General features: G+C 44.3%; 1 long non-coding RNA gene across 1 annotated transcript; it reads right to left on the bottom strand.

Annotated features, from left to right (window-relative positions):
- Positions 1-745: 745 nt before the first annotated feature.
- On the bottom strand, positions 746-7,687 carry LOC125715530 (uncharacterized). The gene is made up of 3 exons (XR_007384092.1): positions 7,584-7,687; positions 5,613-7,337; positions 746-2,750 (listed from the first exon to the last, which is right to left on the bottom strand). It is a non-coding gene; the product is annotated as an uncharacterized LOC125715530 (long non-coding RNA).
- Between the last annotated feature and the right edge of the window lie 718 nt (positions 7,688-8,405).

Here is an 8,405-nt window from a genome sequence, read left to right as displayed (position 1 = left end):
TAATAAAGTGGCCAGTGAGTGAATACTGTAGGTAACATCTTGAAAGTTAGGGTATATTATAATTCACATAATGATATATCCAACCCTCAACCCTCCAAGCATACAGTAGTTTCTAGTGCCCTGCCTCTCAGTGAACTTTGTGGAAGCAAATTAAAAACAAGTCATTGATTGTATCATATCAAGCAGCATTGCATTTATTTTGAAATGCAGAGGCTTAAAGAATATTATTCTGCCACAGTGAAGAACAAAGTTCAGCTGTGCTATTCCCCCTTCGCTTTATAGCACTGATCAATAAGCAGGCTTTTCTGACTTATAATTGCTGTAGCTTCATCTTAATTCAGTTTGATGGAATAATTAAAGTTATTAAATCCATTAGAGGCCTAAGTCCTGTGAAAAATAATAACTTCTAACTACGCACAGTGTCACCATTCACCACAGAGCCTATCTGACAGGCAGTGTCTCCCACAGCATGGAGCTCGGATCTGCAGGAGTCTGCTCTGATTGGTGGCAGAATGTTATGATCACACTGTGTTAGGAGCGTTCTTTAAGGACTCTGGGATATGTGACTGATCACCCGGCTCTCTAAATGCGAGCTGAGTGTCACAGCAAATGACAGGGGTGAAACTTGTTGTGATGATCATGCAAAATAAAGCAGTAACGTTTAGATAGATAGATAGATAGATAGATAGATAGATAGATAGATAGATAGATAGATAGATAGATAGATAGATAGATAGATAGATACTTTACGGATTGTATTGATACTGTATTGATTAACCAATAAATAAATGTTAGTTACATTCCGATCCTATGTTTGTTCATCATTATTCAATCATAATGGTTCATGTAATTCATGCAGTTACTATGTTTGTCTTGTACTTGAGTAGTTAATGAATTACTAAGTATCTTGTGCCCCCTCATGCAAAGTGATTCCATAGACAGTAACAATAAATAACAAACAATAAACAGTAACAGTAAGAATGTCAGGGAAAGCATTGCAGGGAAATCCGTAGAAATGGTTCAGAAATAGACAGTATTGCACAGTGGGTATTGCACAGTGGGTATTGCACAGTGGGTATTGCACAGTGGGTATTGCACAGTGGGGTTGTACTGTGAATGAATGTTCTGTGAAGGTGCCTCAGCAGTTCTGGTCCATTCATATTGTTGGTGGTCTCCCACTGCCATAGGGTGACTCGTTGAAGAATCTAATGGCCGAAGGTAGGATCAACCTTACGTATCTCTCCATGGAGAGCCCTGTGTGCAGCAGCTCGAGACAGCTGTCGCTGTCGGGTGAGAGTCAGCAGTCACTTGTCCATCTTGGAAAGGGGTTCAGGCGGCCCGTCACAGTCAAATGCTGCAGTCGCATTTCACATGGTCTCCCACATCCATAATAGGAGATTTACTGAACACGAGAGCGGCGAGATGAATGCAGGGATCACACGTGAAACATACAAATGCAAATGCAATCATAGAAGTGAACGATAGCATGGAAGTCATACACTGAATTATTTATTCAGAGGAAGTCACTTGGAAATGAATATGAAACTTGACTTTAAAGGAATAATTAAGTTAGCAGACACAGACGATATTTGCATATTAAGTGTCTGAAGTTTTGTAAAACATTGTGAGTTTTTATATCCCGCGATTTGGGTGGGGTAATGCAATTTCAAATTACTGAAAGCAAATTCGCTGTGTACATTTTAATTATTCAAACTGCATGATTCAGTGTCAGTTTCCCAAGTTACCACAAAAAAAAGTTCTCTGTAATAGGAATATTTAAAGCAGTAGTCACTAAAATTCAAAATTTTAATTAACACCCCTCTATTGTGATCTTTTTTCATGAGCTTTTGTTCCCTCGTGCCACAGACAAGGAGCGTCGGTTGGAAGTTTTATTGTACTATTCATGAATCCAGCTTAAATTCCAGGTGTTTAGTATTAAGGTATGTAGCACCTTCGGATAAGCCCCTTATCAATAGCTGTCTCTCAAGCCGAGAGGAAGGAAACCTTCCAGATCCACTCACCTAATGAGTGTTATCCATTCTTAAGCTCCGGCTAGCATCGCCATGGAAACCCTCAGCTCTGTCAGTCTCGCGATGACTTTTGCCAGCAAACAATGGAGGGATAGTTCTGAGGAATTACAGGTGCCTTGGTCAGGGCAGCTGCCTTTCTGCAAACAAAGAATGTTTTTGTTGTTGTCCTCCGCCCCCAGCCTCACTCCCCCTGCCTTTTCATCCAGCAAACATCTCAGTGTTGGCCCTCTCCTCCCTGCCTTTTCATTTCGCCTTTGATCACAGAGGGATTTCAGCCAGGCTGACGGCTCAGAGGAAGTGCTCCAAGTGAGGCCAGCTGGGACATCCGCAAGCCCCCCCCCTGCCTCCTCCCGCTCCCTCTGCCAGCCGGCGCCGCACCGGGCCGCTGTGCCCAGCGTTGAGGGGACCCTCTTCCTCCCTCCATCATCGTTTATGCAGCCCGGTCCAGCCTTCTATCCAGGGGGTTGTTTACCAGGAAGACAGAGCTGGCGTGCATCTTGCCCGCTTGGAGGCTCGTACGAAGCCTCACGACTGAATGGAGGAGAGGACTTGAAGATCCTTCACACTCGAGCGACTTTCAGCATCTCAGTTGTATCCTTAACACAGTCCCAGCTGCCAGCCGTGAAGATTCCTCTGATCAGTGAATTCGGGGGGTTCATCAGTGTTGGACCAATTGAGCAGTCTGCCGCCATTTCACAATGGCCATGGCACAAAAATTAGCTGCAATGCAGAATCATGACATATTAAACTGGATTATTTGAGTTTGTGAGGTGCACAGCAATAATGACAGCAGAATATGACAGAGAAGGACAGACCTTCTGGGGGTGGGATTTTCAGGAGTTGTGGGGTCTGGACGGGGATGGGACAAAGATTACGGAGAATGCAAGGCACGAAAATGAAAGGAATCTGTATTCATCTGTGTTATGCAGAGCAGGTACGGTGCAGGAAGAAAGACCCCAATCAGAACTGCTACAGGACTGCAGTCTAGGCTGCCGTCCAAGCGCAAGAGCAAAGCCGTGCTGAGGAACCTTAAAAGATCTGGAGGTGAGAATCTTAAAAATCCAAGGACTGGCCTGGATCTTACTGAGAACCCTAAAAGATACCAACCAGAGCAATTACAGACAGTCTGAGGACTGAGTATAAAGTGTAGAGTATAGCTGGTAAAATGATCAGTCTTCAAAGTGGTATGGCCTTAGAGGTGGTACAGACTGAACGGTGGTACAGATTGAAAGATGGTACAGTCTTAGAGCAACTAGAGACTGAAAGGTGGGGCAGACTGCAAGGTGCTACTGACTGAACGGTGGTGCAGACTGACACAGAATGAAAGGTGGGGCAGACTGACACAGAATGAAAGGTGGTGCAGACTGACCGAGAGGGTAGTAATAAATCTTGCAGGTGTATAGAGCTTTAATGCACAAGCCCTTTTCCCCATCTTTGCTCAGCATTTTCTGTCGCGTATTTTAATCCTTGAAATACTGTTTATAAAAACTGCAATGTACGTGTGTGTTTTTACCCACCTACATGTTTCCTGCCCAAATGTAACTGCGCAGATTAATTTAATGAAGACACTGCCTGTTCCTCTTGCAGGGGCGCATCTGCACCACAGCGCCGTGCCTGGCTTGAGGTGTGTGTGTGTGTGTTTGTGTGTGTATGTGTTTGGGGGGGGGGGGGGGGGTGCTGAAAGGGGACATTGAGAGTTCCGCATGGTGACAGCGGGGGATGAGACTGAGCGGCCAAGTGTTCCATCCGTGAGCTTTGGGAACGTCCCGAAACAGGTAAATAGGCTGGTGTTTATTTGGGGAGCACAGGACGTGGCTCAGACCCTGCCAGAGCAAACACGTGTGGGAGTGTCGCAATACAGCCTGCACACAGCCCGATGTGCGGCAGACGGCACCCCGGGGAGTCCTGCGACCTCGTTTGGATGCAGCGGGGGAGGCGAGCCGGGGTATTTTAGGCACTTATGTTTATTTTCCAAAGTCCCGAACATGGGAGAAGCATGATCTCTGCTCCAAACTCGCCCCTGTTTATTTTGATGGTCTCCGGAAAAATCCTAACAAATACCTCCCACTCTGAGCGATCTCCCTTGCACCAAAAGTCCTAGTCACCTGTAACAGAAATCAACAGACGAGCCAGAATCGGTAGCAGGCGTGGGAGAGAGGTGCTTCTCTCTGTTCTTAGAATTGGCCTCAAAGCTAGTTCTTCTTGACGCAGACATCAGAGTTCAGCTGCAGCAGAGATTCTTGGAAATATTATGTTGAATTTTCGCTCTGCTGTTGGTTACAACACTGAGTGTTTACCTCCCAGTGACGCAGCACTGGAAAGTAATTCTGTGCTGCTTTTCTTTCCAGTTTAATCGGGAGGGTGAGGCCATTTGGAGAGCTTTGTAAACTAGAGAGGTCTCTTTAAGAAGAAATAGGTCATTATCTACTGTCCATCTGCAAGTTAGCACTCCGTATGTGTATAAACTCAACATTATCCTGCAATATCCTCACTAATTTTATATCCCTAGAAGAAACAAAAGCACAGATGTTATTTCTTTAGCTTCAGAGAAAACTTTTTTCAAACTCTGGACCTTACCTTGAAAGCACAAATATTTTTGTTCCCTAAATGCCTATTTGTCCCTGTGAAATAAAATCTTGAAGACTGACAAAGCAGTCAGGCAAAGAAGCTTCAATGACTGCATAAATACAGAAGCATGTTGACAGACATTGGTAATAATTCAGCCATTCAAATGGAAACATGATTATATTTCATAGATAAGCTAAAGGCATTACATACGTCTACAAGTTCATAAAATATATACTCCAGGCACGAGCATGTTTATGATAGTAACACAGAATTGAATACAGATTTATGTAATTAACAGTGGATGGAGGAAATCATATTTTTCCATGATCAACAACCCCAAACCAGTGTTTTTCGTAAGTCTGGATGGGAAAATTCTAAATTACTCAGCGGGTGATAGGTTAACATCGAAACAGTCTATGATTTTCTACAAAAGCAGAACTTTGCTACTGTATGAAAAACCACAAAGAATAAACCCACAATTAGAAAAAAAGAAACACCTCTACAGGCTGTTGTATTCACAGCTGTGACGCTTCAGGAATGACCTGGCCAACCGGCAACAGACACTGACACACAGCACGACTTTGCCAACAGAAATCAGAGCACTCGCACTTTTTTCCCTCCACAGTTGTGATGAAACAATTTTGTGCTTAAACTTTGAGAAACGTAATGTACAAACTATCCAAAAGGAGGGAGTTAAATTTATCGATAAGTGCAGGTAGGGGTGGTACACAGAAATCCAATGTGTTTAACTCCAAGGGTCTCACTTAGAATTTTGCCCCAGTGGTCAGACGTTGACCTTATGCTTTGTCCTTTAGCAAGACCTGCCTGATTGGCCAGCATATGGCGTGAGATTGTTATGGGAGCTGATGCTGAAGCGTTCATAATGCAGGGCTACTGTCTGTTCTTGTAGTAGTAATCTTGCAGCATGTGCACTATATGAACAAAGGTATTGGGACACCAGCTTGTCCAACATCTCACTCTGAATCAAAGGGTATTAATATGAAGCCGACTAACCCTCAGTGGCTATAATAGCCTGTGCTCTTCTGGGACGGCTTTCCATTAGAGGCTGGAACATTGCTGGTGGGATTTGCTGCCATTCAGGTTGGGTATTGATGTTGGGTGATCAGGTCCCTCTCTTGTGTGGCCCCCACCTCGCAGCTGAACTTGCTCCCAGATGTTTCCACTTCAAAATCACTGCAGTTACAGTTGACCAGGGCAGCTCTAGCAGGACAGAAATGTGGGAAACTGACTTGTCCAGTGGTGTTCAATGACGGTTCCAGGCCGACTAACCTCCTCTGTATGACCACCCATTCTGCCCCCATTGTTTAATGCTGCAGATTGCATGTCTGCCTGCATAATTATACACCTGTATGTCAGCAGTGGGTGTGGCTTATGTGCCGATTCCTATAATTACTATGGGGTCCCGGTACTTTTGTCCATTTAGTGTATTAACAGCTATGAAAGATGGATGGATAGATGGATGTATGACTGTAACATGGATATTGTTGTGCAAGACAAAATAATGGAACTACATTGTTTACTCATGTAGTACTTAAACCATAGTACCCAACATAGTGGTTATCTAAATAACATGCCTGCTTCTAGTTAATAGACATTCTGTGGTAGACACAAGGTTACAGAATGCATTTATAGTTGTTACTTGGAACACTACCAATATTTTTCATAAGAAATGCTTACTGAGAAAACATTAATTTGATTTATTGCTTTTATATACTTAATTCTAAAGGTCTGCATACTCTGTGGTACACCACAGGTATAGAGGTGAAACATTCACCCAGGGTTTAACAGCCAAGGTGTTATGCAGATCACATGACAATCCAATGGCGGAGATAGCCTGTGCGCGGACTGGGCTGTTACTATCCTGGCATTTTAATACGTTTTTCATATTGTCAATGGCATGTTCCGGCTCCACAGAATGCCCTGATTCAGCCTGTTGCCATGGCGCTGGAGTAGCGTTATGATGAATGTGCTCATTTGCGCTAATGAACAGTCACACGTGCCAGTGACACTCAAGCATTAGGTAATGTCTAAAAATTAAAACAAAAAAAAAATGGTTTAACAAAGTATGTGAAAATCTTTGCAAGCAGCCGGAGTAATACAGTAGCTGGCAAAGCGCCTTGAAGATAAAGCCAGAATCGACATGTAGGTGATACAGCAGCACAGCCTTACAGATAAACAATGTACTTTGAATTATAATGACTGTGTTCCTGGCACACTCTCTAAGGTAATTACAGAGAAACCCAAATCTATGGTGACTACAGAGATTTTTTTACCCATATACTGTTGCAGCATTCAGAGTGCTCTTCCCTTGTTCAAAGGCATGAAAGCATGCATTCTGATATTTGAACTGTATTGTAAGATTGCATGATTATAGTGGATGCGTAGCTTGAATCACACCACTGCCCAATGCCGTACATGTGACTCAATGGTAACCAACTCCAGCCTACATAGGAAATGGAGCGATGATTTGATAACTTTGTTAGAATTTAGTAGCATACAGACACAGTGTAAGATGGTTACAAAGGCAGCGGGGGTGGGGGGGGTGAGCTGCAAAACCCCACCCCCCCATCCCAGGGTCGCACACAGGCTGATCATGCCTCTTCCACCATGCACGGCTTTTCTTATCGGCTATATGATAATGACAGTCTCCAATCAGATCTCTCCCCAGAGCATTAGACTGATTCGCCCAGAAGCTCAGCTGTCCTCCCTGTTATCCACCTATAAGAGCAGAATCATCAAAGTTTAACCAGAATATAATATTGAGATATTGATAGTAATGGAGTTCATGTGAAATTTCGAAATAGCTAAAATCAAGATTAATTTATCAACAGTCACTGACAGGAATAAGTAAAACTATTGCCTACCAACTTATTAATTTAGTTCTATTTCTGTGAATGTGCTGTTTCATATTTACTGTCGCATATCCTTTTTACAGCTTTTGTAATAATAGCGCTACATTCTTACCAAAAATTGTATGCCAGAGAAATTCTTCAGAAATGTTTTGCGTATGTATTTCTCCAGACTCAGAGGTCAGAGGTGGAAAGGTCCGGTCCAGAAAGCACAAATCCAGACCAAGCAACCAGTTGAGTATAAAGAGTCACAGTCACACAGTACTCAACTGGATGGTTGAAGCAAAATCTTGGACTGGATTTATGCTTTCTGGACCTGAACTTTCCACCTCTGTCATTAGGGGAAGGTGTACCGACATGTCCGGGCCCTGTAAAGGGTTAAACCCAGGCTGCAGGACACACATTTAAACTTCAGCACCATCTGAACAAACAACCGGGTGACCTGACAGTACTCCAAGCTGTGGGGTGGGGGGGGGGGGGGGGGAGTGCTGTACAGCCGTGTGACCATGTGACCCCTCGCCTGCTGCTGCCTTTGATGAGAGTGGGCCCAACCGTAGCTGCAGTGAGGCAACAACAATTCCCGGAAAACAGTGGCTGCCCTTTCCACACTGTTTACATGTGACTCATTGAGGTTATTTTTCGCTTTCATCATCAGACGCTCTGCCCCCAGGTTCCCTCCTCTGATTCGTTCTCCTCCTGTCTGCTTCTCTCCCTCCTCCCTCCCTGTCCCTCTCTCACTCTCTCTCTCACTCCCTGTTCCAGTTTTACTTGCATTGCAGACGTTCCGGAGCCTTTGTACGCCCAGGCCATGATGCCACACGGAGACCAACCCAGAGCGAGGGAACGGCGCCGTAATTTTGCCACCAGCAGAGGAGCCTGGGAGTCATGCCAAGTGAGCTCCCAGAAGGCCGAGCTACTTTCTCCTGGAAGCTGCCCA

The sequence above is a fragment of the Brienomyrus brachyistius genome, chromosome 20 (assembly GCF_023856365.1).
Source record: "Brienomyrus brachyistius isolate T26 chromosome 20, BBRACH_0.4, whole genome shotgun sequence".
Classification (NCBI taxonomy): Eukaryota; Metazoa; Chordata; class Actinopteri; order Osteoglossiformes; family Mormyridae; genus Brienomyrus; species Brienomyrus brachyistius.
The sequence above is the reverse complement of the archived record's forward strand: the minus strand, read 5'-3'. Positions and strand labels throughout refer to the sequence as shown.